General features: G+C 36.0%; 1 protein-coding gene across 4 annotated transcripts in view; it reads left to right on the top strand.

Annotated features, from left to right (window-relative positions):
• KCNIP4 (potassium voltage-gated channel interacting protein 4) overlaps positions 1–13457 on the top strand; it is a 1209654-nt gene that overhangs the window by 261160 nt on the left and 935037 nt on the right. The gene's annotated exons all lie outside the window — the stretch shown is intronic.

The following is a 13457-nucleotide window of genomic DNA, read 5'->3' as shown; positions in this document are numbered from 1 at the left end:
AAGGCTAAACCAACAGTTTTTCTGCCCATGAAATTCCCAGGCAGAACTGTCATTAAGTTAGGGACAGGTGGGATGAAAATTAGTTGACATGTATAATAGATCTTTTTAATGGCCTGTCAAACTTCTGAAAAATAAAGGTTGCTTAATCAAAGATTCCACTTTGATTTTGGCCGAGGAAGAATTATTATTGGCTTTGTTGTTGTAACTTGTATTTGTTTAATCCATAATAAGAAAGAAGAGTTAGTTCAAAAACAAACATGTGTACTATATGATGCAAGGCTGAGTCTGAACAGTTGTATAGGCAAGTAAACTGTTAATGATTGTTAACGCAATTGCACATATGCTTATGCTGATGTCATGAAAACGGCTTTAAGAGAATAACTGATAATCAAATGATTTCAGAAAGCATTATTGCGTATTAATAGATGTCAAGGGTGTTCATAGCCTAATGTTAAAATCCTGATGCTAGTCTCTAAGCAGTACAAATTGTGGTGACTTGTGGTGTTTTTAAAGAATAATTAATTATTGAGGGATTGTACCTTACTTTGGCCAACTCCAGAGCTCCGTTGTGCTTCATACCCAGTATTCATGTTACTTTATGCATGTTTGTCTATTTGCTCTAAGCATTTAAATAAGAATAGTGTGCCATTTGATACTGTATCCCATTTGACAATATTTGATATATGGTCTTTTATCCTGCTATGAAATTAGAGCAATATTTTATACAATAACATTCTGTATTTTCTTCCCTCTTAGCTAAGGCAATTTTAAGATCCTGCTTATTTCTTACTGGATTTAGGTTCACTGTTTTGCCTGTTTAGTTCTATTTGTAGAGTAGATATTTGAAGTTCCGATTCCAAGAATTTTATGAAAATAGTAAATGTGAAGTTGTAAACTGTAAGTGTTAAATCCAAAACACAGAGTGTATGACTGGATGGAAATTAATAATGTGGAATTTAGGGAAAGTTATCATAGTGATAATATTTTATGCCTTATTCACAGGAGGTTTAGAATTCAGTTTAGTTGGGATCACTTTTTTTTTTTAACTGTAGATGAAAAAAATAAGCATTAGTGTCTTTGAATTTCGAGTACTAGGAATAACAGATTATCATAAAGTTGTAAAACAGATTTATGACTTGGAAAATGTGATTACAATAACTTTATTCTTGTAAAAATTCTTCTTGGCTCAGTCTTTAATGCTAAATGTTAGGAAATCTAGTCAGAATCTTCACAAGTGCTCAAAATTCTACTTTGGAAAGTCAATTTATGCATTTACTGGATGCTGTGATAATATACACTGTTCATATTGTAGAATCTAATGTAAAATTCATTAGGGTACTTTCAAGTCTCTTAGCTAGTAATTAACAAAGTAGGGAGCCCAGTTGAATTAGTTCAAAAATTTGCTTCAACATTGGGTATGCAAGAAGTTGCTAATTGTATCCTGAACAATCAGCATATGTCTTTGTAGCTATTAAAATTTAAATAATATGAATATGCCTTGAATGCTTTTTTTCTTTGTACCAACAAATATTTTATCCTTAGTTTTTCAACCAGTGGTGTTATCTGAGGAAAGAGTAATTTTGTTTTACATTTAAAAGTGGTTAATTCTGAAATACATAGTTTGCATTTTGGTACTTTCTTCTTATTTGATAGAAAAATGTCTCATGCATTTATAGAAACACATAAAATTTGCAGCGTAAAGAAATTTTCATGAACACAAACTTTGCTTTGATGTGTCTTATTAGTGGTATCACAATTCAGAGGAAAGCAACTTACTAAGAGCTTTAGGTGTTAGTTTGAGGAGAGCTGTGGATTGTATATGAATGAATAATGTATTACTGATTTTTCTAAAGTAATCTTATGTCCAAGTGTGCACATTCAATGGTAAAGATTTGTCGAGCTACAGTAAGATACATTCGTTTTTACTAGAAATGATTTCACTTATTTTTATCATGGCAAATCAGTTCTTAAAAGGACAGAGTTTTACAAATACATGCACTGACTTATTAAAACATAAACACTTTAAAAATATTTTATGTATGATAAGTTATAGAAATCAATACATAGATATTACAAGTTAAGGGTGTCTTGTTCAGTATGAGAAGGGTCAGTGTAGGATAAATTATTCCAGTTTTTCCCAACTTATGCCTTTTGTTGTATCATATTACATTCAAATATGGTTGAGGCTCCTGTTACCCAGCATACTCTTAAACATATACATAAATGTAAATGGATTATGGGGAGTATTCTAATAAGATATCACTTCTGTCAATGGCCAATGTGAGTTTCACTCTGTCATATGAATGCTAACCCATTGAGAAAGAGAAAATATAACTGCAAGTATCAAGTTTTGAACTGTTTCCTCCTTTATGGGTGAAATTTAGTGCTGGGATATTTTATGGTACCTATTTGAAGGTTGTTTTGACATTTATCAATACTCTGTACATCATTTTCTTAAAAAAATGAAGACCTGAACATAATTTCCTGTTAGTGTGAATTCCCCAAACATGTGTCTGAGGGGGATATTGCCTGGAGCTCTCTTTTCAGGCTTCAAGACTGCAAGCTCTAGGTGTGGTAAAGTGCAGCTCTCCACCTGAGGGGAGCAAAAGCATTTTAAACCAAAAAATCCTGTTCAGTTTTGAATTGCTGTTTAACTAGTGGATTAAAATATGTCAGATTATGAAATTACATTATTGAAAGCACGAGGTAAGTGTTCATCATCCGATCTGGTAGAGAACTTCAGATCAGAGACCTATGGAAAGAAAGAGCTTTTGTTTCCTATGTTTGCTTCGAGTAGTTTCCAGCCTTTATTGGGTATCATTGAAATCACTGTGGGTTAAACCATGACAAGGATAATCCTGGAATGATTTAAATGTTTTTATATTGAATTTTGAAAATGTAAAGAGAAAGTCAAGAGTGATCCTAGCAAAACTGGAGGATTACCAAAGCCAGGTTCTACAGATACGCCCATTCCCCCCCTGAGATTGCCGGAAGATTCACATCAAGAATTTGTCCTTGGAGATCTCACATAATCAAAAATTAATAAAATTCAAGTAAAATCATGGCAAAATATCAAAATTTCTAAATCCTGGTTCTTGTGACCCTGGCATATGTGAGTTGAATATGTAGTTCCTAGTCACTTACTATGCCAGTTCTGAAATTATGCTATTATTCATTAATTTCCTTTTTGATTTCTCATTCATTCTTTCCAATTGAGATTGTATTTCTTATACCACTATATAAAATCTGCCTACTTAAATGCATATAAAATGGCATTAGATTGTATTGTTTTCTTGTGCTCTTCTGTTAACTACTCTGAAGTAAGCAGAAAGCCAAAAAAAAAAAAAAAAGATGTTTACATTTGACTGCCAATCAATATATAACATCCTGTAACTTTCCCCAGTAGAGTTTACATTTTGAACCTTATGGGGAGCTGTATTTTGTCTTGCTTAACTTTTTAATCAAGAATGAAGGAATATTTGGGGGATTCAGTCTGTCTTAATCTCAAATTCATTCGTTGCTGCCAAATGTGACCAAGGGATCGCTGATTTCAGTGGGAAAAGCACCTATATATGCAAGCTACCGGTTGTCCCTTTGATTTCAGAAAGAAACCTGCTTATTAATGCCTTGTTACATTGTGTTCCATGTTATTTTTCTCATAATTAATAGATAGGCGTTACACATTCTCCTGCAGAAAATTGTTCTTACATTTCTGAGAACTTCAAAGTAGTAAATAGTCTAATTTCACAGTGTTAGATGTGGTCAACTTCTAAAACTCATTTGCTAACTGATTGACTTGTAAATATCTTGCCTATATTCTAAAAGAAAGACCCAACATTCATAGAGATAGCTGCATTTACTCCTCTTGGTTAAAAGTAGTCAGAGCTCTTTTAACCAGAAACTTTGGTGATTATGTGTCAATGCCTCATTTAAGTACTTATCACAATATTCAGATTTCACAAAGAAGAACAAACACTGTTGAGGATATTATTGATTGGTTGTGATATGTATCAGTTTTATTTCTGATGACAGAGATTTCACACCAAGGATCAACACTGGATGAGCGGACACGGACTCTGTATTGGCACAAGTTAGGTAATTCGAGAAGGGGTATTGCATCCTCTGAAGCTAGTGGACTAGGGAAGGTACAAGGAATCAGAACCATTTCTGGATCCTGAAGATAAATCTGGGTGCAGCGCGTTGGTAGACAAAGGCTCTGGCCTTCAGCTCAGGGGTACAGGCGGCCAACAGAAACCTGATTGGAAAAGATTTCAGGGAAAAGGAAATGCTCGTCTCCCCTCCTGCCTTCAGATTTTCAGTTAGTGCCTCCATTGGCTGACCCTTCCTAGAAGCCAGAAGAAAAGCTCCTCTACGCAGGAGAACTGTGTTCCTGGCAGTATTGATTATTTTATATGCATCCAGCACTGATACGATCACTGGCCATACTTTATTTAAAATTACTAACAGCAGCCATGTTACTTCCCCTCAAAGATATTGAAAGTGGCATGAGCAGGCTAATCCATCTCTGGGTGACTCATAAATTTCCTATCATTCAACTGTATCTTTCGTTATTATTGTTTTCCCATTGGCAATAAATATCTTTCCAAAATTTCTGTGTATGTTTCTTACATTTTTAGAAGCAAAACAAACCTATTCCTTCCAAAAAAAATGACTTTGTTTTCTAAATGGCTGTCATTCTAATTATCCAAAATAATTAGTACGTGAAAATCATGAGAAACAGAGGAAGATGGTATGATGGCCCTATGAGATGTGGTTGTAGTGTGTGATTTTTAGGCATGTTGACAGATTTTCTTTGATAAGATATATTTTCACTCCCATATAATTGCATCTTTGGAATACGTTTGTGAGTTGCAGGGGTTAAGATCTGTGGAGTTACCTTTTTGTGGAAGAAAAGCAAAGTTCAATTGGCCACGATAGAAATCAGCATTCATGTATTTAGGCAGCATATGCTGAACAGGTCTGCAAACCAGTTTTTATCAACACCTGTGAAGTATGTCTCCAGGTCTACCCTTAGCCATTTCTTCTGACAGTGGAGAAACTGCAGTCACTTCAGGCTTTCTCAAGATGTTCTTTATTTAAAAGCATTGTTCACGTCACATTTTTAAGTACGGTAGATAGGACTCTGCGGCAGATCAACATAAATAACGGCTGAGGATGGCTAACTAATCATGATTTTTCCACCGTAACGGAGAATGAGTCAGAGCAGAGCTGCATGGGTGGCCAGGGTGGTGGAAGGTAGCTATGCCAAGGTTTGTTTAGGGGAGAAACCTCATACACAGCATTCCATCATCTGACACCATTCCTTATATGTCTCATGTCTGGCTCACTTTCTGGCTCTGTTTTGCTTCCTCTTATTCTTTTCATAATAGTCCTAATGACCATAATATAAATATATTAAAAATAGGAAAAATCATTCCATGGATGTATTCCAGGAGATCTCTCTCAGCATTCTAGCTATGCTTCTAGAAGGCCACAGCATGCATAGCCTTGTTTGCAATTCTAGCTATAGCCCTAATTCCACAATTATGGTATCACCTAGCTGCTCCAAACAGGGGCATCTCACCTGCAAAATGGAAGCATGCCTACATATATTCTGCTGTTGACATGCATTTAACAAATGGTAATTTTGTCACTGTAATGGTTCTGGTATCTGAAAGCTGTTGGCTTATTTCAATTAAATTTTCCCCAAAGTCAATTGGGTACCTAATCACTATGGTTCCTATTAGTTAGTAATAAACAGAAAGAAAGCTATACTAAGTGACTACAAATTTTTAAAATTTGCCCTTCATTTCTTTAGTTTTCAATAACTGCAAAAATGAGTATTCTTTCAGCCAACTTATGTTAAGGCTGCTTAAGAGTTGAGTCTTGTGGCTTAGTAAGTTATTCCTTCATGATTTTTCAGCTACCACTTGTTACCCTGCCAATATTGCAAATAAATATGAGACAGTTAACTCAAGCAACTGACATATGCTGTTTTCGAAGAGCAGAAGGCAGCTATCTCTTGTGGTTATCACCAAGGATACACAAGGATAATGGACAAACTGAGTGAGGCAATGAGCCTTTAAAATATGTTCCCCTGAAAAAATTAGAGATTGGTGCAAAGGAAGCCAAACAAAGATAAGAATGTAGCTGGGAAGAGAGTGAATCAATGGGATTATTTGTAGGAAAAAAGGTTTGCTGAAAAGCTAAATTGCCCGCAATATACCAGATTGCTGGAGAGACTACCTGCCAAGACGACCAGTGTGTCCTAGTCCCTGCCTGGAGACACCACTCCATGGTTTCTTCAGTGGTCAGGTAGTGAATGTCACATTTCATCAGTGAAACACCTGTTCAAATCTCATTTTACATCCCCTTGGAACTCCACTTTACTCTGTGATGTACATTGATTTAATTCTTTTTTGAGCTCTTGTAGTACAGGTTATCTATCTTGTATTGTTCAGCATTTAATTACTCCTCAATGCTCTATTGAACAGATTCAGTGTTCAAGTCATAGCCCAAGTAGAACAGAATACTCTGAAAGACAGAAATCATACTTAATTCTCCAGTTCTACTTGAACACAATCTTTAGTACATAGTAGTTACTCAGAAATATACATCAATTCTTTATGGTATTGGGAGAGTATATGTGATTCTTCTGGGTATTGTGGTGGTGGTGTTCTTTTTTTTTGTCTTTGTTTTTAATTTGTCTTTGTCTTTAATTTTTTTAAAAGATCTATTTTATTTGAAAGAGTTATAGGGGCTGGTGCCATGGTGCACCAGGTTAATCCTCTGCCTGTGGGACCAGCATCCAATATGGGCGCCAGTTCTAGTCCCGGTTGCTGCTCTTCCCATCCAGCTCTCTGCTATGGCCTGAGAAAGCAGTAGAAGATGGCCCAGGTGCTTGGGCCCTTGTACCTGCATGTGAGACCACGAAGAAGCACCTGGTTCCTGGCTCTGGATCAGCACAGCTCTGACCTTTGTGGCCATTTGGGAGGTGAACCAACAGAAGGAAGACCTTTCTCTCTGTTTCTCCCTCTCACTGTCTGTAACTCTACCTCTCAAATAAATAAATAAAAAATCTTAAAAGAGTTACAGAGAGAGAGGGAGAGACAGAGAGGTCTTCCATTTGCTAGTTCACTCCCCAGATGGCTGCTACGGAGCTGAGCCTATGTGAAGTCAGGAGCCAAGAGCTTCTTCCAGGTCTCCCATGTGGGTGCAGGGACCAACGGACTTGGGTCATCCTCTATTGATTTCCCATGCCATAGCAGAGAGCTGGATCAGAAGAAAAGCAGCTGGGACTAGAACCGGCGCCCATATAGGATGCCAGGGCTTTAACCTGCTGCGCCACAGCGCCGGCCCTTGTTTTTAATTTTATCTTGGCCCAGCAGTGCTTCCCACTATAGAAGCTGTTATAGATAAGTGTACCAGAAGTGGTATAATTTACATGTTTTAAAAATGAGATAGTTTCTATTAAGTTGTTCGTTTTGTTTTAGAAGTCATCTTATGAGTGATTTATACATAAATGTATATGTGTTCATATTTTTACATTTTTCAAAATTGTACATAAATATGAGAACTTTAATGTTATTTCATATGTATTATATATATGAAATAGATTTCTAGGTACTTTTCATCTTCAAGTATGATGAAATGGCTAGAAATGAAAGGATGCTACCTTGATTGTACTATAATTTTATAATTTTACCAAAACCCAAACTGAATTTTTATTTTTTATGGACCTTATACGTGTGGTTTTCTTCTCTGTGAGAGAGCTGTAAATTCCCTGCTCAGTATTTTCACTTCTACAATGGGAAGATTTTCATTTTACAAAGTCACTTGTTTAGGATAAGAGGCTTAATAACTACCAGTTTAGTCATAGTCGTCTTTATATGATAAGATATACAGCTTGTTTTATCATGAGGCACTCATAAAAGAGTTTCCCAACCATCTCAAAATTCCCAAAGCCAAACAAAAGGCAAAAGGCTTCAAAGAGCTATGAAGCCAGTTCTGTAAAAAGCTTTTAGAATTTTAAAGATCAATTTTATGCTGTATCTACTCAAGTTTCCCATGGAAACCATATATTCAACTGCTGGGTATGTACCCAAATACAGTAAATATACCTTCCATGATGTCCTCTTAGCCTGTCTCCAAGTAAAAACAAAGTCCCTGAACTCAAAAGTTAAGAACTTGTTGAAACTTAAAGTAGAAGTATTCAATAAAATAGCAATTCTAAAGACAACATTAGGAATATCATATTACTTTCATAAGTAGGTGTTTGTATTGGAATATATTACTAAACAAAAGACTTGTCAGATCTAAATGGATCATAAATGTGATCTGATATTTATTTTCAGAAGAGACAGTTGATGCCTAGTTACTTAGGTCGTTCTACCAAGGTTATAACAGCTAGTTAATCCAGTTACTAGTTAATATCCTGCCTTTCCAGAAGTACATTGCTGTAACAGTTCTGCACTGTGGTAAGTGTCTAAGTTGATTGCTTGGTATAATAGAAATAGGGGTGTGAGTTTGACTTAATGGATAGGATACTGATTTAAGTGCCTGTGTTCCATATCAGAGTGCCTGAGTTCAGTTCTGGGTTCTGGCTCCCAATTCTTGCTTTCTGCTAATGTAGAACTTTGGTGGAAGTAGGTCATAGCTCAAGTAGTTGAGTCTCTGTAACCTACATGGGAGACTTACATTGAGTTCCTACTCTTGGCTTCAGCTGTGGCTCAGTATTGGCCATTGCAGGCATCTGGGGAGTAGACCTGCGGATGGATGGGAGCTCACTCCCATCTTCCCCTGCCCCTCCCCTCTCTACCTTTTGTGTGCGTGTGTGTATATATATATAAATACGAATATATATATATATATATATGAAATAACTTGATACTTTGACACCTTCACTTGGCAACCAGAAGGGCCTGAACTCTAATGTTAGCATTGTCACATTCCAGCAGGCAGCCTTGAACAAATTTGTGTTCTTCTCATTGTATCAGGTTCCTCATCAGAAAAATTAAGTAATTTTAATTCAGACTGCCACCAAATATGTTTTCATGGTGACGTTTTTAAGAACAGTAGCTGAAATTGTACTCTTTCAGGAAGTCCTAAACACTGTTTTGGATATTGATAAATCAATGCAAGTTAGTGTACCTAAAACCATCCAGTTGTTTCTGAAGTCTGCAGGAAAACAGAGGGTGTTTATGCTTTAAAATATTTCAACACCAGGTAGGATGCCTGATTCAGAATCATTCTTAAAAAATGCTAAAATTTAAACTTTATAAAGTTTATATTTAAATATGCTTTAGTACTTTGCTGTCAAAAATTATCCACTGCCTAAAAATGACAACTTGTGTATTAGCCCAGTATTCGCAGTATACATATCTTAGCTAAATGTTTTTCATTCTAAAGTCTACATTTTTTCCTAATCAGTAATTATTCAAGAATTGTTTTTTTTCCTTTTCTAACAGAAAATATTAACAGTTTTATTTCCTTTGAATTTTTCCTAGAATATAAAGTACAAGAGTTTTTAAAAAAGATTTATTTATTTATTTGAAAGGCTAATTTACAGAGAGGCAGACAGAGAAGGAGAAAGTCTTTCATCTGCTGGTTCACTCCCTAAATGGCAGTAACAGCCAGAGCTGGGCCCATCCAAAGCCAGGAACCAAGAGCTACTTCCAGGTCTCCCACATGAGTGCAGGGGCCCAAGCACTTGGGCCATTTTCTACTGTCTTCCCAGGCTATAGCACAAGCTGAATCAGAAAAGCAGCAGCTGGGACTAGAACCGGTGCCCATATGGGATGCCAGCACTTCAGGCCAGGGCTTTACCCTCTATGGCACAGTGCTGGCCCCGGTAGAATAGAATTTTAAAAACAACAATGAAATGTGAAAACCAGTTACTATAGAACTGATTAAGAATCTGATGACTTCTTAAAATTTTTATGAAATATAAGCAGGTATGCGAGGATATTAAAATCCTATTTTTAGAAAAGCCAGATATATTTAATATTCCGTTATTTTATATTTTGAGATTTCTAGTATTAACAATAAAATCGATCTGGGGAAGGATTTTATAATGACACATGAATGTGAAAAACTTGAGGAATGTAAAAAGGCTTTTTTTTCAGAGTTTAGAACAAGAAAAACTGTCATTGGAAACGTGAGTCAGTTGATTCAGGCCTCTAAGCTGATAATCGGGGTGCATATGTCTTCATTTTGTTTAATTTAGCATGATAGTGATGTTTTTATTTAAACATGGACTTTTTTTCTTTATACTGGTAAGGTGTTATACTGAAGATCTGAATTTCTATAAAACGGTTCATCTGTTTTTAAAATCTGGCTTTACCAATCATTAGTTATATAACCTTGGTCAAATTTCTTAGCTTCTCTCATAGGCTCAATAGCCCCATCAATATTAGGAGCCTCCAAAAAGATAAAGTAAAATGTATATGGTGAAAAAAATCTGTATATTAATTTCAAAATTTTTGCATCAAAATTAGCATCTATTTTATTGTGATGTTAGAGAACTTAATGTACTTCATAGACACAATTCTAAAAATATAATAACTTCTTTTAATTTGATTGTTTCTGTGAACTTCTTTGAAGTACTCTTGTAAGATGGAGATGATAATACTGCCTGTACAACATTTTTGCTAATGATGCAAATGACAAGAGGACTTAAGATAGAAATTGGCACAGTGTAATTGTTTAGTAACAGATGTTTTTATAATAGTCTTCATAAGTTTAGCAAATGTTTGTTATGTTTCTAGCCTGTGTGGCACACTTAAGAGTTATGGTGAGGGATTTGAAGGTTCATGAGGCAACAGCTGCACTGTAAAAGAGCCTCACATTGAGTAGAGAAGACAAAACATACATAAATAATTTAATATTGGCTTAAATGTGTTAAGTGACACATGAGAGGTGTAGATAGTGTATTAGTAGAATCCACTTGGTGCTGTTGGGAAGAGAGATATTTTTAGCTGTAGTAATATTTGAGCTGGGTTTTACTGGCCATGCTTGTGTAGGTGCTGAGTTGGCAATGGGACCTCACAGGAAGACCAAAGAAACAGAGACGGGGGATAGATGGATATAAACGCATTGTTAGCCTTCCTCTATCCAGCAGATATTTGCTGAGAGCCTACTCTTTGCTAGGCAGTATTCCAGCAACTTTGGAAATATCAATAAACAAAGTTCATTGTATCGCATGGTGGCAGCGTGGAGGTTGGGGAGACAGTTGTTCAACTATTATATGTTAGAGAGCAATATGTACTGTGGGGTCAAAATACCATGTGAGAAATTGTTTTGAGAAGGCTGTGGAGGTCTGGTGTACATTCACTTGCTAGGACAGCTCTACAAAGATACAATAAAATGGGAAACTTAGCTTAAACTACACACATTCATTTTCTCATCATTCTGAAGGCTGCAGGTCCAAGATCAAGCTATTATCTGCTTTTGTTTCCTTGAAGGTCTCTCTCCTTACTGATGCCTCCTTGCTGTGCACTCATGTGGCCTCCACTCTGTCTCTTCCTTGTGTCTCCCTACTTGTCCTAAATTCCTCCTCTTGGGAGGAGAACAGTCCAATTGGATTAAGGCCCAATTGGATTAACAGTCCAATTCGATTAAAGGTCTTTGAAGACCTTTTCTTCCAATAGGGTTAAATTCTGAAGCCATGGAATTTAGGACATCAACCTAAGAATTATGCATTAGGAGGGTAGAAGGGTTAATACCTGGTCTATGATAGGTAGTTAGGATTTAAATAGAGTGACCAGAGTTGACTCCCATAGAGTGACTAATGGTCAGAATTCTGAAGCAAGTAAGAGAGCTATGGAACTACACGGAGGAATAGAATTCAGGGGAAGAACTCAGCCAGTACAAAAGTCCCAGGCAGGCTTGTGTCAGGAAATGGAAAACACCCTAGTTAGCTAGAGCAGAGAGAAGTCAAAGAGAGGAATTGGAAGGCAAACAGAAACCAAGTTGTGAGAGACTTCATTGGCTGTGGTGAGAACTTGAGCATTTCTTTTGAGGGAAATGGGAGCCATTGCAGGATTCTAAGCAGAGAGGCTCAAGTGAAATTATAGAGTAGGGCTGTGCGAACTCCAGCCCTTGGGCTAAATCCACTGTATTGCCTGTTTTTGCATGGCTCATTAACTAGAATTGCCTCTACATTGTTAAATGATTGACAAAAACATCAACAGAGCAGTATTTCATGACACTTGAAAATTATTAGAAACAATAAAATTTTAGAAAAATAGGACTACAGTCAGTCTTTTGCATAATGCCAATGGCTATTTGAATAGCTGTAACATAAATTGTTTGGCCTACAACATCTTTAGTATTCCCCATTTGACCCTTGACTAAGTTCTTTGATCTCTACCATAGAAGATCAAGGATAGATGTGCTTTGGAAGAGTGGTGGCTGTGACCAGGGTAGTAGCAGTAGAGATGGTAGTAGGAGTTGGACAGCTTGGTAGTGAAGCAGAATAGAAAAAAGTATTGGAAATACAGATGGAACATGGGTTACGAGATTTGATTGCCCTATAGTGAAAGCAGGATGCCTTGAAGGCTTGTGAGTATAGGTCTTCTACCCTTGTAGAAACTTTTTAGGAAGCTCTATGGTTAGTTAGGGTGGCTGTAAGGAACTCATTGCGGTGGTAAAGTCAAGGGTACTGTTGGCCTGGAAGTGAAGAGCAAGGACAATAAAAAGGTAAATTCAGGAGCACCCTGAACATACTGAGCAACTTCCCCATTTTCTTTCCCTTCTGTGATAATATAACAGTTTTCAAACATTTTTAAAAATATCTTGAAGTGCTAGAATACTAGGATTCTAATTATATACCCTATGAATTAAAATAAAAATCTTCAAGTGAATCAGCCCAGATGCCTTTTACAATATAGGCTTTTGGATGTGCAATAATAAAAATATCAACTCAAAAGAATACCATAATTAGCCTGAGGGTCACCCAGTCTTGATTTCTAATGTACTTGATTGACATTTATTTGTTGAAAGCCAAAATATTTAACTTGACATTTCCAGTTTGTTCCCTAGGCTACTTTCATAATCTATATCCTCAATCTTAGTTTTAAAAGATTTCTATAGAAACCCAATATATAAGATATTTTCCTCATGTTTTTGTCCTGAAATATGTACTTTGGAAAATTGATGAGTTAAAAGACATTTAATTCATTTTTATATGTTCCTCAAATCATCTCAATCAGGGTTTTTATGGAAAACTTTGCTCCTTCCTTAAAAACTCTATATACTATTATTGCAATATTGATTATATAATCTTATATATTTAAAGAAATATGCAATATGTAATAGAATATATACAGAGCTGTATAAATTTATATTATATATTTTACATGAGTCCCCTATTTTAAAATCAGAGCTGTAAGTAAAGCCAAAACACACTAAATGTAGAGAGAATGTGAAGGACTTAAATCTTATAAATCTGATCCAAA

Source organism: Oryctolagus cuniculus, chromosome 2 (assembly GCF_051225735.1).
Source record: "Oryctolagus cuniculus isolate XC-2025 breed Fujian yellow rabbit chromosome 2, ASM5122573v1, whole genome shotgun sequence".
NCBI classification, from domain to species: Eukaryota; Metazoa; Chordata; class Mammalia; order Lagomorpha; family Leporidae; genus Oryctolagus; species Oryctolagus cuniculus.
This window is presented reverse-complemented; position numbering and strand designations above follow the sequence as displayed.